The 17,556-nt window shown below is 43.6% G+C and overlaps 1 pseudogene; it reads left to right on the plus strand.

Annotated features, from left to right (window-relative positions):
* Positions 1 to 13,600: 13,600 nt before the first annotated feature.
* LOC101694176 lies at positions 13,601 to 14,045 on the plus strand (annotated as a pseudogene).
* The last annotated feature ends 3,511 nt before the right edge of the window (positions 14,046 to 17,556 follow it).

Genomic DNA, 17,556 nt, shown 5'->3' on the forward strand with positions numbered 1-17,556 from the left:
ATTTACAATTGCACCCAAAACTATAAGATACCTGGGAATAAACCTAACCAGAGGCTAAGAATCTATACTCAGAAAACCATAAAGTACTCTTGAAAGAAATTGAGGAAGACACAAAGAAATGGAAAAATGTTCCATGCTCCTGGATGGAAGAATAAATATTGTGAAAATGTCTATGCTACCTAAAGCAATCTACACATTTAATGCAATTCCTATCAAAATACCGTCCATTTTTTTCAAAGCAATGGAACAAATAATCCTAAAATTTATATGGAACCAGAAAAGACCTCAAATAGCCAAAGGAATATTGAAAAAGAAAACCAAAGTTGATGGCATCACAATTCCTGACTTTAAGCTCTATTACAAAGCTGTCATCATCAAGACAGCATGGTACTGGCACACAAACAGACACATAAATCAATGGAACAGAATAGAGAGCCCAGAAATAGACCCTCAACTCTATGGTCAACTAATCTTCGACAAAGCAGGAAAGAATGTCCAATGGGAAAAAGAGAGCCTCTTCAATAAATGGTGTTGGGAAAATTGGACAGCAATTCAATTGCTCTCTCTGCGAGGATGCGGAGAGAGGGGAACCCTCCTACACTGTTGGTGGGAATGCAAGCTGGTGCAACCACTCTGGAAAACAGCATGGAGGTTCCTCAAAATGTTGAAAATAGAGCTACCCTATGACCCAGCAATTGCACTACTGGGTATTTACCCTAAAGATACAAATGTAGTGATCCTAAGGGGCACATATACCCGAATGTTTATAGCAGCAATGTCTACAATAGCCCAACTATGGAAAGAACCTTGATGTCCATCAACAGATGAATGGATCAAGAAGATGTGGTATATATACACAATGGAATACTATGCAGCCATCAAAAGAAATGAAATCTTGCCTTTTGCGACAACATGGATGGAACTAGAGGGTATCATGCTTAGCGAAATAAGTCAAGTGGAGAAAGACAACTATCATATCATCTCCCTGATATGAGGAAGTGGAGATGCAACATGGGGGGTTAAGGGGGTAGGAGAAGAATAAATGAAACAAGATGGGATTGGGAGGGAGACAAACCATAAGTGACTAGTAATCTCAGAAAACAAACTGAGGGTTGCTGGGGGGAGGGGGGTTGGGGTGGGGTGGGGTTATGGACATTGGGGGAGGGTATGTGCTAAGGTGAGTGCTGTGAAGTGTGTAAACCTGGTGATTCACAGACCTGTACCCCTGGGGATAAAAATATATTATATGTTTATTTAAAAAAAAAAGATAAAGTGCTGTCCTGGCAGAGCCCACAGTCTAAAGGGACAAGCAGACATACAAACAGACTTTTGTCTTAGCAGGAAAGTGCTTTGACCAAGGTGGGTCCTGGTGTAGTGTGAGCACCGAGTGGGGCTGTCTTCCTAGCCAGCCTGCAACTGGGGGTCAGGAAGGCCTCTTGGAGGCAGAGACTGCGGATTGAGGCTTACATGAACTCAAGCAAAGTGCTGAGGGGCATGAGCTCTGGAGGTAGGGGAGGTGGGTTCAAACCCTTTGTCTGCCACTTTTTAACCATGTGACCTTGGGCGTGTTACTTAACCTAACTTCTCCTTTCCTCATCCATAAAATAATAGCAGCACTCACCTCACAGTGTTGCTAAAGGATGAAATCATAGAATCCACCAAGGCAGCCAGCACAGTGCCCAGCACGTAGTAGGAACTCGTAAACATCAGCTAGTAGTCGTAAGTTTGGCAAGGAGTTAGTAAGTGCTATGCCAAATACCGTAATCCGTGCCTGGGACAGAATGGCAGGCAAGAAACAGAAAAATCCCTGCCTTCTTGCTTGTAGTGGTGTGGAGGACTCGGACGAAAAGGAAACAAATCAGGGAGCACACAGTCTGTTAGGAGGGGGTAAGTCCACAAAGGAACACAAAGCAGGGCAGAGGGTGGGGAGTGCGAAGGGTTGTAGTTTTAAATCAGGGGATCAGGCAGGTTTTCATGGAGCAGATGAAACATGAGCAAGAAACAGGGAGGCGAGGAGCATATCATGCTAGGAGGAGGGACCCTGCCAGCAGAAGGGACCGCAAGGGCAAAGGGCCTGTGTGGGATGGGCCTGGCTACATCAGAAAGAGCAAGGAGACTGGTATGGTTGGAGCAGGGGACAGGGAGAGTGCTCTCTAGGAGCTGGTGTGAGAGGTCACGGGGGTCAGATCACACAAGGCTCACGGGCCATTTTAAGAACACTGGCTTTTCTCTGAAAAACACAAGGAGTCACTGGAAGGCCTTGAGCTGATGATCTGACTTATATTTTAAAAGAATCAACCTGGCCTTGAAGTCAAGAATAAATTATTAGGGAGGGGCATAAAGACCAAAGTGAGGAGAGGAGTTAGGAAGCTACTAAAATCATGCAGGTGAAAAATGCTGGTGGCTCAGACCAAGGGGCAGCCGCAGAGGTGATAAGAAGTGGTCAGATTCTAGATATATTTTGCATGTAGAGCTAAGAAGAAATGCTCATGAACTGATTAGATGTGCGGAACAAGAGAAAGACAAATAAGGAGCCTCCCCAAGGGTTTGGGCCTGAGCAACCAGAGGGTGAAGGTACTTGTAGCTGAGAAGAAGAACACAGTAGGCAGGTCAGGAGTGGGGAGATGAGGAAGCTGGATTCGAGAACCTCCATCGTGGTGAGGAGGAAATGCCATCCAGGCAAGTACAGTGTGCTGGAAGGCAAGTGAGGGGTAGACGGAGGGAGGGGTTTGACCAACTGCTGCCATGGGTCAGCTGAGATAGGGACTGAGGACTAAGCATTGGATTTAGCAATACGAGATCATTGATGACCTTCACGAGTCCAACACTAATTATTAAAGGTCACAGGCACTGTACCAGGCTGGGAAGTTCTGGTCCTGGGATGCAAAGATGGTGGAAGGAAAAGGAAGCTCTTCACTCTGGCTTCTGCTGCTGTCTGAAGAGTCACAGCAGCGAACCTTATCCAGACCCACTAACCATAGATACTGAATGTCCCATTGCTGCTACCAACAAGTCCCTCTGGGTGAACACAGACAGGTAGCTGCTGGGAGTTCAGAAGCAGGTTCCCAGATTCCAAGTTCCCAGCCAATGCACTGGCTCCTAGAACACATCCTGAACACCAACAAACCAACCAAAATATCTCAGAAGCAAAGCAAGATAGTAGCAGAGAGGCAGCAGCAGTGATGTCACGAAAGTGTTAGAGACCTAATCCTTATGACGTCCAGAAAGGAGCAATAAGAATCATTATATAAGTTTCTTTAGGGCAGGGCCACTCTGCTTCATGGCTGTACCCTGTCACCTGTTACTGTCACCTGTCACCTGTACCCTGTCACCAAGCAGATGCACAGTAAATATTTGCTTGTTGTCTCACTGCCATGTGTCCTGCATGTGATCTCATCTAATACCACACCTTGCAACAGAACAGGGGCCAACAGGAGGCATACAAAAACGACAACTCAAACACATGGGCAGAATACATTCTGGTGAATATGGCCAACACAGAGGAAGAGAGGAACACACCGCCTAACTCATTTTGAAGTTGAGATGGTATGGAAGAGGGGTAAGAGTCTATCGAGTAATGACAACACTTGTCAAGTGTCGTGCACCTGCCAGGCGTGACGCCACGTATCTGTAATTCCATCGCCATGCTCCAAGGTTGGTCATACGATTCCCCATTCTACAGACAAGAAAAATGAGGCTGAATGAGACAAAGTTACTGATTCTAGACCAATGCACTGAACTCTGGCTGTACCTCAGAGTACCTGGAAAAATTATGAGACCATTAAAGTAGAAGACAATCATGCAGGAAGAAGTCAAATAAAATTAAACCCTTAAAGGGTGCCTGGTGTGGCTCAGTTGGTTAAGTGTCTGCCTTGGGCTCAGGTCATGATCCCAGGGTTCTGTTATCGAGCCCCATGTCAGGCTCCCTGCTCGGTGGGGAGTCTACTTCTCCCTCCCCCTCTGCAGCTCTCCAACTGCCACTCATGCTCTCTCTCTCTTGCTCACTCTTTCTCTCAAACAAATAAATCTTTTAAAAAAAAGTAAAGAAGAAATAGATAATTTTATATATGTTTATAGTATATTTAAAAGTTATATGAATATTAAATAAATTTTTAAAATTTACAGCATTTAAAATATTCAGATTTTATTTATTCTAATGTTGCTATTCATTGCTGAAAACAATTTTCACTGTATTTTCTTGTTGGCCTAGAGAAGCTTAGATAAAATGAATTAAATATTTTGAAATGAGGTGGTTGGTCATAATTACATGAAGAACAGGACTTTTCTAGGAAGAAGATAATGGTTTTATTTTTTTGCCTGTGGTGCCAGGACAAAATAATTATTTTCACCACCAATTTTTTTTTTCAATCTGAAGTTATCCTAGGATTCTTCCAACCTTAGAAAGGAGGATATTGAGCACACTAGTTGTTTTTTTTTTTTTCTTTTTTAAAGATTGATTATTTATTTATTTATTAGAGACAGAGGGAGAGAGAGCACAAGCAGGGGGTTGGAACAGAGGGAGAGGGAGGAACAGACTCCCTGCTGGGCAAGGAGCCCAACATGGGCTTGATTCCATGACCCTGAGTTCATGACCTGAGCCAAAGGCAGAAAGACCTCAACCAACTGAGCCACCCATGTGCCCCAAGCACACTGTTCTAACATAATATAAATTCTAATCTTAAAAATATTTACCTGTGTGAGAGGTACCTGGGTGGCACTGTGGGCTGAGCCTCCAACCCTTGGTTTCAGCTCAGGTCATATTCTCAGGGTCCTGAGCATGATCCCTGCATTGGGCTCTGTACATGGCCTGGAGTTGGCTTGAGATTTTCTCTCTCTTTCTCCCTCTGCCCCTCCCACTTGTGTTCTCTCTCACTCTAAAAAAAAAAAAAGAAGAAGAAGAAGAAAGAAATATCTACTTGTGTATTTATAAAATTTATTTTCTTTTTAAAAAAGATGTTATTTATTTGAGAGAGAGAGATATCACAAGCAGGGCGGGGGGGCAGGCTCCCTGCTAAGCAGGGAGCCCGACGTGGGGATCGATCCCAGGACCCTGGGATCCTGATCCGAGCTGAAGGCAGACACCTAACTGACTGAGCTACCCAGGCACCCCTATAAAATTTATTTTCAATTCATTTCTTGTATAGTACTTTATACTTAAAGCAGTTTGTTATTGGAAAAAATAATAGTACTTAAAAGGGCAAGAATCCCATTTTTTTTAAGATTTTATTTATTTTAGAGAGAGAAAGCACGCAAAGGCAGGGGGAGGAGCAGGGGTGGGGTGGTGGGGGGTGACGAATCTCAAGCAGAGTCTGCACTGAGCAGGGAGCCTGATGCAGGGCCCGATCTCATGACCCTGCTGCGATCAAGACCTAACTCATTCAGATGCCCTTCATTTCTGAATTTTTATAAAAGCTTAGGAATGTGGAATGTTCTTCGATCTGCCTATTTGTGTCCCGTTTAATACATATTGTCTTAATGAATTGGAAAATATTTCTAAAAATATGAAGAAAATAAAATCGCCCTTTTAAAAAATATCAGTAGCAGGCCTCTACCTACAAATTTCCATTGAAGTGGTCTTGGGTGGGACCCAAGCCTCAGAGTTCTAAAGCCCCTCCCTCTAGGTGATTCTAGTGTAAAGCTATTAAAACATTTATAAAATAAAAACATTTGCAAGTAATACGGGGTAGCAAGGAACTCCTAAGCCTAGAGCCTATTGCCCTAGTCCCTGCATGAGAACGTATGTTATTACACCATAATTCTAAAGTTGTTTTTGTGGAGGCCAAGAAAAACAAGGCTGTACCCACCTCAAGTCTAGCCCTGACATAAGTGCAGCCATCTTGATGTTCCAGATTATCACAGAATATTTCTTGGGTTCTGACCTACTCAGGTTAGCACTTTAAACAGTCCCTCTCTCCTTTAATGATTGATTTAAACCCCTGGACTGGAAAAGGGTTTTTTGTCAAATAGCAAAAAAAAAAAAAAACTAATTTGAGCTTCATTTTCTTTTTGTAACACTAATCATGTTTTGCTATTTTCTCCCATGTCTCCTCACTGGACTTCAACTCTTTGCTGTCATAACTTCCACAGATGATCCTTTCCACTTGGGAAGATCACCTGAGCAGTCTTCCCTGGACCCAGCTGGCTCCATCTTTCATAAATCCCCTACACATTCCCCAACTGATTAGTGTTGACCCCAGTAGGTAGGGACAACTCTATGCCCCTATTCAGCAGGAAGAAGTTACAGAAGATGAGACCTTCCACCTTCAACAACCCTAAAGATTTAAGGGTCAAAATTGTTCACGGGGAAATGATGTGGGAAACAGAGGCAGAGGAAAATCATTAAAATTCCTTACCTACTGACAAGCCCTTGAAACAGAATGGCTCTCTCCTGGGGACTCAACTGTCCTCACCTTGAGGTTTTGCTAAGGACAATCCTAGCCTGATCGACCCCCTACTCCAACAAGTTCAATCAGGATCCTGTAAGTCTATTTTAATAATTCCTTTAGGAAACTTTATCTCTAAACCTCCAAGATAGTGTCAGCAATCATTCCCAAGCATATGACCCACTGATATACATCTAAAGGGTCTCACAAGAAGATTTTTATTACTGGTAATAAATAACCTTTCTCCCAACAATAGCGAGCCCCTCAAGCTCCTGGAGACCTTGCGTCCAAAATTTCTTAGAGACTTACATCATCTCTAATCCCTTTTGTCCTCACCCACCACCGAGTCCACCCCTACTCTGCCTTTAAAAACTCTGACTATAATCCCGTTTGGGGTCCAAGTCCCTACTCCACTGTGTCAGGTATACTTGGGCCCAAGCTTAAGCTTGTAAAATAAACCCTCGTGTGATTGCATCAGTGTTGGCTCCTTGGTGGTCTCTTGGACGTGAAAACTCGGGTACAACAGTTTTGTGTGTGATTACCCCCAATAAGAGTCACTCCCCAGAGATAGGAATGGTGCCTGTTAGAATGTAGCAGGGTTCTGTCTATGCTAAACAGGTGTCCAATAACCAAATTTCTGTTCATGAAGACTTCCTCTGGGCTTGTCTTCAAAGGTACCTGACCACATTAGAAGGATCACAACCATGTAAGCATTACATGACAATGATCACAAGGAATGGTGGGGAAAAGTAGGGAGAACATCCTACCAGGCTATGGACACAGAGGGCTCCAGTAAGAGTAACAACGCAAAATTCCCTGCCCCTTGTTCTGTATGCACATATATTTCCGGAAGCTCCCCGGAGGTTTTTCCTGTGTGCCCATGGTTAAATCCTTTCCAGCTGAGCCCTGGCTTCTTCACAGAGCTGTCACAGGGCACCACCAAGGCCACCAGACACCACAACCAACTCCTGTCATAGCCAAGACCCAGGAACCCTGGAAGTACTAAAGTGGCAGGGTTTTCTGGTGCAAAGAGTAAAAGAATGCCTCTTTGCATTAACCCCTCTTTGCCTCACACTCCTTTGAGAGGGGGTCCCTAAGCAGTTCAAGGGAAACTGGGCAGGTGTGCAAATTTGAGAGATCATCAGAGTCCCTGCCCTATTTCCCTCCTCAGTCATTCTTAAGGGCTCCTTCCTACCCATTCGTCACCTGTGGCTGTATCATCTTCACTTAGAACAAGTTCTCGGAGAGGTTCCATCCTTTGTGTAAATAGGGTTCTGGAAAGTCATCCCATTTGGTCTTCAAACATATCTGAACCCCAGGCTGGATTTCAGCTGGTATCAACACTGAAGTCACAGTCAGTATACACCAGTAACAGCTGTTGATACCTATAGGGTAAGCAAGGTGCCTCCAGAATCTTAAAAGGCCCCTCCATGAGGCAAACTAATCAAATTGACACTTAGTGGAAAGGATTGGCCATCTGTACAAGCCATTTATTGACTGTATACTCCTTTTCCCAACCACCATCAGAATGTTAAGCATTGAGAAAGCAGGAATTTTGTCTGTTTTATTCACTAATAGATTCTCGGGACCCAGGACAGTTCCTGTACATAGCTGATACTTAATAGTCATTGATCTTAGTGAGTAAATCCAATAAAGCAATATTCCAAAAGCAGGAGAAGAGAAGGCGGAGAAAATGAACATTTCTTGAAGATGGCAGTTTTCCAAATATTTCATATAATTTGGCATTGAGCATTCACAACACCTTCAGAGGTGGGTATAATCACCCCCATTTTACACATGAAGAAACGGAAGCTCAGAGAGATCATGTGGCTCAGATTTTGAGCTCAGATGTTTGACAAGCACTGATCAATTTTCTGTCCTCATAGTTTCACCGTTTCCAAAATGTCAAATGGAATCATTCAGCAAGCAGACTTGAGTCCGGCTTCTTTGACTTAGCATAAGGCATCTGACTTTCACCCATGTTGTTACACGTATCAGGAATCCACTTGTTTTCATTGTGAAGTGGTATTTCATCATATGGATGTGCCACAGTTCATCTATCTACTGGTCACTTGGACTATTCAGGTTGTTTCTATTTTGGGGCAGTTACAAATAACACAGCTGCAATCATTCACATAAAGGTTTTGTGTGATCCTCATGACCATTTCTGTAGGAGTGAGACTTCTGGGTCACATGCTGGAGGCGTGTTAACTTTATAAGGAACTGCCGAAGTGACATCTAAAGTGGCTGTAGCATTCTTGCATTGCCACCAGAAAGGTATAAGGGTTCCAGTTCCTCTGCATCCTCATCGGCAGTTGCATGGTCAATACTATTTACTTTCATTTAATTTTTGTATTTTCTAAGTAGGCTCCACACCCAGTGCAGAGACCAACACAGGCCCAAACTCATGACCCTGAGATCAAGACCTGAGCTGAGATCAGGAGTCAGCTGCTTAGCTGACTGGGCCACCCAGACACCGCTGTATTATCAATACTTTTTATTTTAGGCATTCTAAAAGACGGGTAGTCCTGTAACACTGTGGTTTTGATGTGCATTTCATTAATTACTAATGAAGTTGAGCATCTTTTCATGTATTTACCCACCTATCTTGCCATCCATATTTTTTGCCACTCGCACACAGATCTTTGCTGTAGTAGCTGTTCAAGTCTTTTGTCCTTTTTAAATTGTGTTTGCTTTGTTACTGTTGAGTTTTTAAGAGTTCTTATATACAAGCCATTTATCAGTTATGCAATCTGCAATGATTTTTCCCAAGTTTATGACTTGTCTTCCCATTTTGCTAACAGTGTCTTTTGAAGAAGTCCAATTGACATTTTTTTTTTCTTTTACAGATCATACTTTTGGTGTTGTAGCTAAGAAATCTTTGCCTAACTCAAAATCACAAAGATGTTCTCTTACGATGTTTTCTAGAAGCTTTATAGTTCTACATTTTGCATTTTGGTTCCTGATCCATTTTAATCGGTGCAGATAATGAGAGGTGTAGATAGAGGTCTGACTATTTATATGTAGATGTTCATTTGCCCTGGTATCATTAGTTGAAGACTATTGTCCATTTTGATCTAATACTACAATTTTCCCCTTGTAAATCTTATCTTTCCTACTACATGCCGATGGGTCACCCATTCATCCAACCATCATCATTCACTCGCTATTGCTTACCTGATTCCAGCTATGCTGGTCCTCTTCTTGTTCCTCTAACACACTTAATGGACCTGCCTCAACGTCTTTGCCATTCCCTTAGCCCGTTCTTCCAAATGCTGTCTTCCAAATAGCCACATAGCTCACTTCCTCATTTCATTTAGGTCTCTGCTCAAATATTACCTTACTTAAAAGAACTTCCAGAAGACTCCCAATCCTACTATTTCTTTACCCTGCTTTATTTCTTTTCATAGCATGTATCACAATCTGACATATTATATATTTATAGTTTATGTATTTGTTGACTGTATACTCCTTTCCCCAGCCACCATCAGAATGTTAAGGATTGCAAAAGCAGGAATTTTGTCTGTTTTATTTGCTAATAGAGTCCCAGGACCTAGGACAGTTCCTTCACATAGTTGATACTTAACAGTCATTGATCTTATTGAATAAATCCAATTAAGAAATATTTACTGAGTGTCTCTTAGGTACCAGGCACAATGCTAAGCTCTGGAGACAATAAAGAGCAAAACAGACATGGTCTCCACCTTCCTGGAGCTCACAGATTAGCAGGAAAGACTGACATTAACTGAATAATCCCAGAAATAAAATGGATACTAGTTTCTGGGCCTGGAAGGAGAACTACATGGTGCTGGGGAGCTTATAACCCAGTTGTAGAGAATTGGTCCTAGACATCGGGGAAGAGTGCCCAAAAGGGAGTGGGTGACTGAACTGAGTCCTGAGGATTAAAAGTGGTTAACTAGGTGAGGAGAGGGGAGAACAGGCCTTCTAAGCATCTGGCAACCATGTACAAAGATCATGGGAGAGGAAGAAGCTTGGTATGGATTAAACTACAGAAAGGTGGATGTGCCTGAAGGTAGTGAGTCAGGCGAGGAGAGAGGAAGGCAATGAGCCTCAGGGTCATGCAAGGTGGCTGGTAGGAGGTTGCTCCTTCCTAAGAGCAAAGGGAAGCCATTAGAGGTTGGCTCTACCTTTTTTTTTTTTTTTAAGATTTTATTTATTTATTTGACAGAGAGAGATCACAAGTAGGCAGAGAGGCAGGCAGAGAGAGAGAGGGGGAAGCAGGAGCTTCCTCCGGAGCAGAGAGCCCGATGTGGGGCTCAGTCCCAGAACCCTGGGATCATGACCTGAGCCGAAGGCAGAGGCTTAACCCACTGAGCCACCCAGGCGCCCCTGGCTCTACCTTTTTAACCACCCGATGCACAGCAAACAGAATAAACACTCAAACATACTTGCATATTGAAAATGCCCTTACACTTTGCTGATGGGAATGTAAACTGATCCAACTTTTACACAGGGCCATTTCCCCATATTGGTTCAAAATTACGAAGGTATTTTCACCCAGTAATTCCCTTCTAGGAACTTATCTTACAGATCCACTTGCCCATGCATGCGATGGCATTTATCCAGGGTTAGTCACTGCAGTGTTACCTGTAATAGCAGGAAACTGGAAGCAAACCAGGAGTCTCTCAATAGGAGATCACAAAAAGTCATGATGTCTCCACACAGTGGACTAAAACCAACCATAAAAAAGAATAATGGGGATTTTTATGCAATTTTTGAAAAAATTCCAAGATTATTAAGTTTTTTAAAAATGATGGTTCAGGATTGAGTTTATAAATGACTAACATTTATGTGAATTAAAAAAAAAAAAAAAAGGCCCAGGAAAAGAAATGGGTATAGCTTTTCTGTGTCCAGTATTTCTCTGGAAGGAGGTGTAAGAAACCAGTACCGTTGCTTGCCTCCAGGCCTTGGGTAGGGGAGTGGATTGGAGGGGGTTTTTACAGTGTACCTCTTTAATTTTGAACCATGCAAATATCTTACTTATTCTACAACTTTAAAAATGTACATGATAATTATTAATTGATTAAATGAATTAGAAATTAATTCATTGGGGCACTTGGGTGGCTTAGTGGGTTAAAGCTCAGGTTGTTATCCTGGGGTCCTGGGATTGAGCCTCACATCAGGCTCTCTGCTCAGCAGGGATAAATCTTTATTATATATATATATATATATATATATATATATATATAATAAAGATATATGTAATATATATATTATATATATAATCTTTAATATAATAAATATAATAAATATTATTATTTTATTATAATAAAATCTTTAAAACTTTTTAAAAAATAAAATCTTTTAAAAAAAAGAAATTAATTTGTTAAATAAATGCCTTCCAATCAGTACTCCCCTGTACTATTAGAGGAAAAGGAGTTAGGGAATCCTGGCTCCTGCCCCACTCCGATTCCCAGCATGATCCTCAAGAGTAACCCACCAACAGAGGAATCAATCCTTGGGGCCTTTGGAGCAGGCAGTGGGGTGAAAATGTTTATTTCATTCAACTGGCATCAGGATCCCCCTCTTTGCCCCTGAAACCAGTGTCTTGCAGCCCCACAGAGACACATTCGTTTGGGGCTTTCTCGAGCTTGTTTAATTAGGTTCTTTGCTGAAAAGCTGCGCCACTCGTCTCTGAAGTAGCAACTGGCCTCCAGAGATGCGATCTCCTCTCCACAAGAACTTTTATTAAAAAGGCTGATATTCATGCTGTGCTTTTCTGCAAAAACAATAAGCATCCAAAAGTATTTGTGGTATCAGGGAAAGCAGCACAAAGGGAGTAAGGCCAGAATGTCTTGAGCTCCCCATTTGCCACAACCCAAAGAGCTGAGTCCTGATTAAATTCCAGTGGTTGACAGCACAGGTTCATGTCTCGGGCCATTCGATTTCATCACCCTGGCTTGATAAGGAAGATGAAAGGGAGACAAGGGGTTCGCCTCCAGAAGGAGTTCCCTGTTTCTCTGGTGCTAATGAAAGAAAGCAGCTGTGAGCTCTGCCCTGGAGTCCCCTCTGGCAAGTTAAGACACGGACCAGACAGGTGGATTGGGGAGGGGAGGAATCAGGGGAGGAGAGAAAAGAATGAGGACAAGGTGGAGTAGGGATCTCAGACTCCCCGTCTCTGTGTTGTAATGCAGTTATTTGTCTAACAACCCTATGGAGAAAGATTACTGTCCTCTGCCCTACCCCATTCTACAAAGGAGGAAGCTGGGGCTCAGAAAAGTGCAGTACCTTGCTTAAGGTCTCACAACTAGCCAAGGTCTCACAACTAGCCAAGTGCCCAAGTGCCCAGACCTCTCTGATGCCATGCTCTTGCTTTTGGGGTGATGTTAATATATCAGAAGTACCCTCTTTTAAAATCAGAAATGAACCACCTTTATTTTTTTATTTTTATTTTTTTAAAGATTTTATTTATTTGTTTGAGAGAGAGAGACAGACAGTGAGAGAGAGCATGAGCGGGGAGAAGGTCAGAGGGAGAAGCAGACTCCCCATGGAGCTTGGAACCCGATGCAGACTCGATCCCGGGACTCCGGGACCATGACCCGAGCCGAAGGCAGTCGTTTAACCAACTGAGCCACCCAGGCGTCCAATGAACCACCTTTTAAAACCTCTGCCATTTTGGGCTGCCTGGGTGGCTCAGTGGGTTGAGCCTCTGCTTCGGCTCAGGTCATGATCTCAGGATCCTGGGGAGCCTGCTTCCCCCCATCTCTGCCTGCCTCTCTGCCTACTTGTAATCTCTCTGTCAAATAAATAAATAAAATCTTAAAAAAAAAAACCTATACCATTTTGGGGCTGCCTGGGTGGCTCAGTTGTTTGAGCATCTGACTCTTGATTTCGGCTCAGGCCATGATCTCAGGGTGGGGAGATGGAGCCGTGTGTTGGGCTCTGCGATCAGCAGGCAGTCTGCTTGAGATTCTCTCTCCCTCTCCCCATGCACTGCACCCCACCCTGGCTCATACTCTCCGTCTGTCTCCAAAATAAATACATAAATCTTTAAAAAAATAACTGTGCCATTTTTCCTTTCAATATTGCATCTGAAAATAATATTTGGCATCCGTAAATTACTTCTATTCCAAAAACAAAGATGACAAATTCTTCCTTTTTTTCCCCCTTTCCTTCTCAATATGAGCTGAATGGGGAGATCAAGTCCTTTTAGCAGTCAAAAAGACAAAGAGGAGGCCAATGGTGTGCCGAGCAACATGGCTACCTTTTATTGTGACTACTGTGACCCATACCTCACCCTGGACTTTCCGTCTGTGAGGAAGACACGCTGCCGCAGTAGAAACACAAAGAGGAGAAAGCCTACTATCAGAAATGGATGGAAGAGCAGGCTCAGAGCCTGATCAACAAAACAACTGCTGCATTACCGCAAGGAAGGGCTCCCCCTCCACCATTCTCTGCTCCTCCTCCTGCAGGGGCAATGATCCCACCTCCCCCTAGTCTCCCCGGTCCTCCTTGCCCTGGTAGGATGCCAGCACCTGCTATGGGAGGCCCTCCTCCTGCTGGGATGATGCCAGTGGGACTAGCTCCTGGAATGAGACTGCCTATGGGAGGCCCACATGCCATTGATTCCTGGGCCTCCAGTGATGAGACTGTCCCATGATGGTGCCAAGTTGACCAGGAATGACTTGACCAGACAGATAAGGAGAGAGGGGGGCATCTTTAAATCCATTTTATATTATTTGTTCTACTTCCCCAGGAGACAATGGTGCAATGACTCTTCGTGTTTCCCAACAGCATGACAAGGAAGACTTGCTCCCCCTTCCTATCAGTGAGAGGATGGTTTTGGCAGGGCAGTAGTGGGACAATAAAAAAAAAAAATTTATTTGCATTATGAAATGTGAAAATAAAATTGTCAACTGTTTTACTTAAAAAAAAAAAAAAAAGACAAAGAGGAAATAACCAGGAGCCCCAGTGCAGCCAGAGCCCGTCCTAAGGCAGAATCCTGCTGCTTGGGATACTTGGGCCATTCCAAATGGCAAAAGCTTTCCATGGGGACATTTGGGGTCAAGATAAGAATACCTTCCATGGTGGGACTTTCCATAAAGTGTTTCTTTTACCTCTTCTGAAGACCAAACCCAGAAAAACAACCTCATATTACCAGTTCATGGACTTAAGTTAGATATAAGTAAGAACTTTCTGACAAGTGATGGATGTTGGTTCATAAAATGGGTGATGAAGACAAGACAGGCTAGGAATAAGCTGGCAAGATACCAGACATATAATCCAAACTCAGGATTGTGGTCGCTTTGATTTCTTGACTATCTCTCACTACCTCCTGCAAACACTCTGCCACCTGGTCTGAGGCCCATCACAGCCCTGCATCTCTTTATGCCTCTGAGCCTTTGCTCTTGCTGGTCCCTCCACCTGAAATGCCTTTCCCTTTCTCTGACTGTCCTAATTCTGTTTACCTTTCAAGGTCTAGCTCAAGTTCCTGGATCTTAAAGCTTTTTCTGTCCACTCCAATCCATATGCCTCTACCCTGCTTGGAATTCTAGATAGTCTGGAGCTTAGTCATGATCATCTGGCTAGAGGATAGCTGGTCCCTGAATCAGGTGGGAGAGAGGGAAAGGCTTATGGGCAGCAGAAGCAGCAACTGCCACAGGTGTCCACTCTGCTGAGAGCCTGCTGCACCACCCACCTGGCGACTGGTCACTCTGCTGAGAGCCACCACATACAGACCATCATTTGCATTCTCTGGTCCCCTTTCCTGGGGCAAGAGTGCCCTGAAAGCACACGCAGATATCTGCCAACTACATTTCCCAAATCACACTCAATTATGAAGCTGATGTTCTTGGACAAGCCAGTTGTATGTTGATTTGGAGCACAGCCCTCATATAGAGCTGTGTCACCATAGGAAGGATGCTCTGGCACTTAAGTTTGCATTTCATCCTCATAACAAGTCCATAAAGCCCATTTCGTAGGTAAGAAAACTGAGGATTGGGCACGGCGAATGGTTGGCAGCAGCTTACATGGCTAGAAGAGAGCAAGAATGGCACTAGCGGCAAACCTCTCAGACTATGGCCGGGGTCCTTTTCAACTACTGAGATGGGTACATGGTGGACATGACCCAGGTTGTCAGCTGCCAAATGACTAGCTGCCAATCGACGTCAGTACCAGTTAAACTTCAGACTCTGATCATGACATAGAAACCCTCCTTATTCATGTCTTGGTCTTGCATTTGCATTCTACCGTCCACAGACCTGAGTATCTGGGTCACCTCCAGCATCTGCTGCAGTTCACACCAAAGGCAAGAGACAGATGGGCTCGGCAATGGAGTTCTCTGTGTGATGTGCCTCCTGCCATTTCAGATGAGCTGAGAAATCCCAAAGCTGTCTGTCCCCTGGCCCCCTTGGACTATCTCCAACCTGCCCTCCTTCAGCTCCTTCTCTGCCAGACCCTGAGAACTTGGCTCCAGAATGCTCCACAAAGTACTACCTTCATTCTCTGGTCTTCCCAGAAACTGACTCTTGGATTTCTCTCGTTGACTTTGGCTTTGTCTTGCCTCCTGGTACTGGAAAATAGGGGTAGATTAGAATGGGTCTTTTTGTAAATTAATATTTGTAAGGTGCTTAGAACAATGACTGGCATTGTAAGTGCAATGTAAGTGTTTGTTATCATCTTCAGCCCCATTATCCTAATGATCACCTACTACCTGCTTAGTATAACACATTCTGACCACTTAAGCCAGCCTTCCCAATGCCTTGGGATCAAGTCCCAAATCCATAGCATAGTTCTTAGGCTCTCCTAGGTCATCTCCTATGACTCTACCCCTTGTGATCCAAGACACCTGGACTTCCTTTAAGCTTACAAATATGCCAAGCTCTCTAGACCTTGGCCCAGCTGTATTCTCCACTGAAGAGCTCTTTGTTTCCTATCCCCCTCACCTTCCAACCCCCCCCCCCACAAATCTATCTTTCCATTCTCAGTTGGACTCTAAGCTTCATGAGAATAGGGGCCATATTTAAAGACACATTGCTGTATCCTCAGTGCCCAAGACAATGTTTTCAATGAACAAGAGCTCAAAAACCTACTAAATTCCATTGAATTGAATCAAAATGGACTGAAAAATGATGATGACATTGATGTCAGTGAAAGCAATGAACTTAAAGCTTAATATGTTATTATTTATTTACTATACATGCCATGACTGATTCAAACCCAAATTCAGTAATAAAAAGATGACGAACAGAGGAAACAGATAACAGAATCAATGGTTTCTTGTCCAACAGCATCTACAATTATTGCTATCCTAAAAGAAGACAGTAATTAAAGCTGAAAGGAGGAGATGAGGCTCAAGGCATTACGGATCAATGCCAACAGGCAAGTTACTCATCCCTGACTGGTCAACCCAGAGGGTGAACTTTGCCCTGTGCACAAGCATATTGCCTGGCACTATGGGTGATGTCATTTGAGGACTTTTGAGAATGTCCTTGCCAACCCAAACAAATCTGAAATGACTACCAAGGGAAGTAAAGGTAGTAACAGCTCACCTGCCTTCTCCCAATGACAGTTGTCTACCAGGACCCGAAGTTCAACTAACTTCCAGTCAACAAGGACCTAGCCAATCCCTCTCTCTGCCTGAAACAGCTCACTGAGTAACTGCAGTTTCCATGATGAGCACTGGAGGGCTTGCCCACTTGATCCATCAGAGCTTGGTCATTCTTCCCAGTTTTCAACACCGAGAGCTTTTTACCCACTGTGGGGCGTGAAGAAGTCATCAAGAGAAGCCTGGTAGAAAAATTCAACTTCAGATACCACTGAAGGGAAAAGACAATTACTCCTTTCAACTGAGATAATCAAGAAGGTGAGAATTTTCTAGAAATTGGTGGTATTTAAGTGGTACCCTCCAGACACACTGATTTGTTTGGTTTTCTCCTGGCGTTTGATGTCTTCTTGGCAGTTTTATTGAGATATATTTCATATACCACACAATTCACACATTTAAACTGTGTAATTCTGGGGTACCTGGGTGGCTCAGTCATTAAGCGTCTGCCTTTGGCTCAGGTCGTGATCCCGAGGTCCTGGGATTGAACCCCACATTGGGGGTCCCTGCTCAGCAGGAAACCTGCCCCCCCCCCAGTTTGTGTTCCCTCTCTCTCTGTGTCTCTGTCAAAAAAAATAAAATATTTTTAAAAGTAAAAAATAAACTGTA

Source organism: Mustela putorius, unplaced genomic scaffold (genome assembly GCF_011764305.1).
Source record: "Mustela putorius furo isolate JIRA1106 unplaced genomic scaffold, ASM1176430v1.1 tig00003962_pilon_pilon_pilon, whole genome shotgun sequence".
Classification (NCBI taxonomy): Eukaryota; Metazoa; Chordata; class Mammalia; order Carnivora; family Mustelidae; genus Mustela; species Mustela putorius.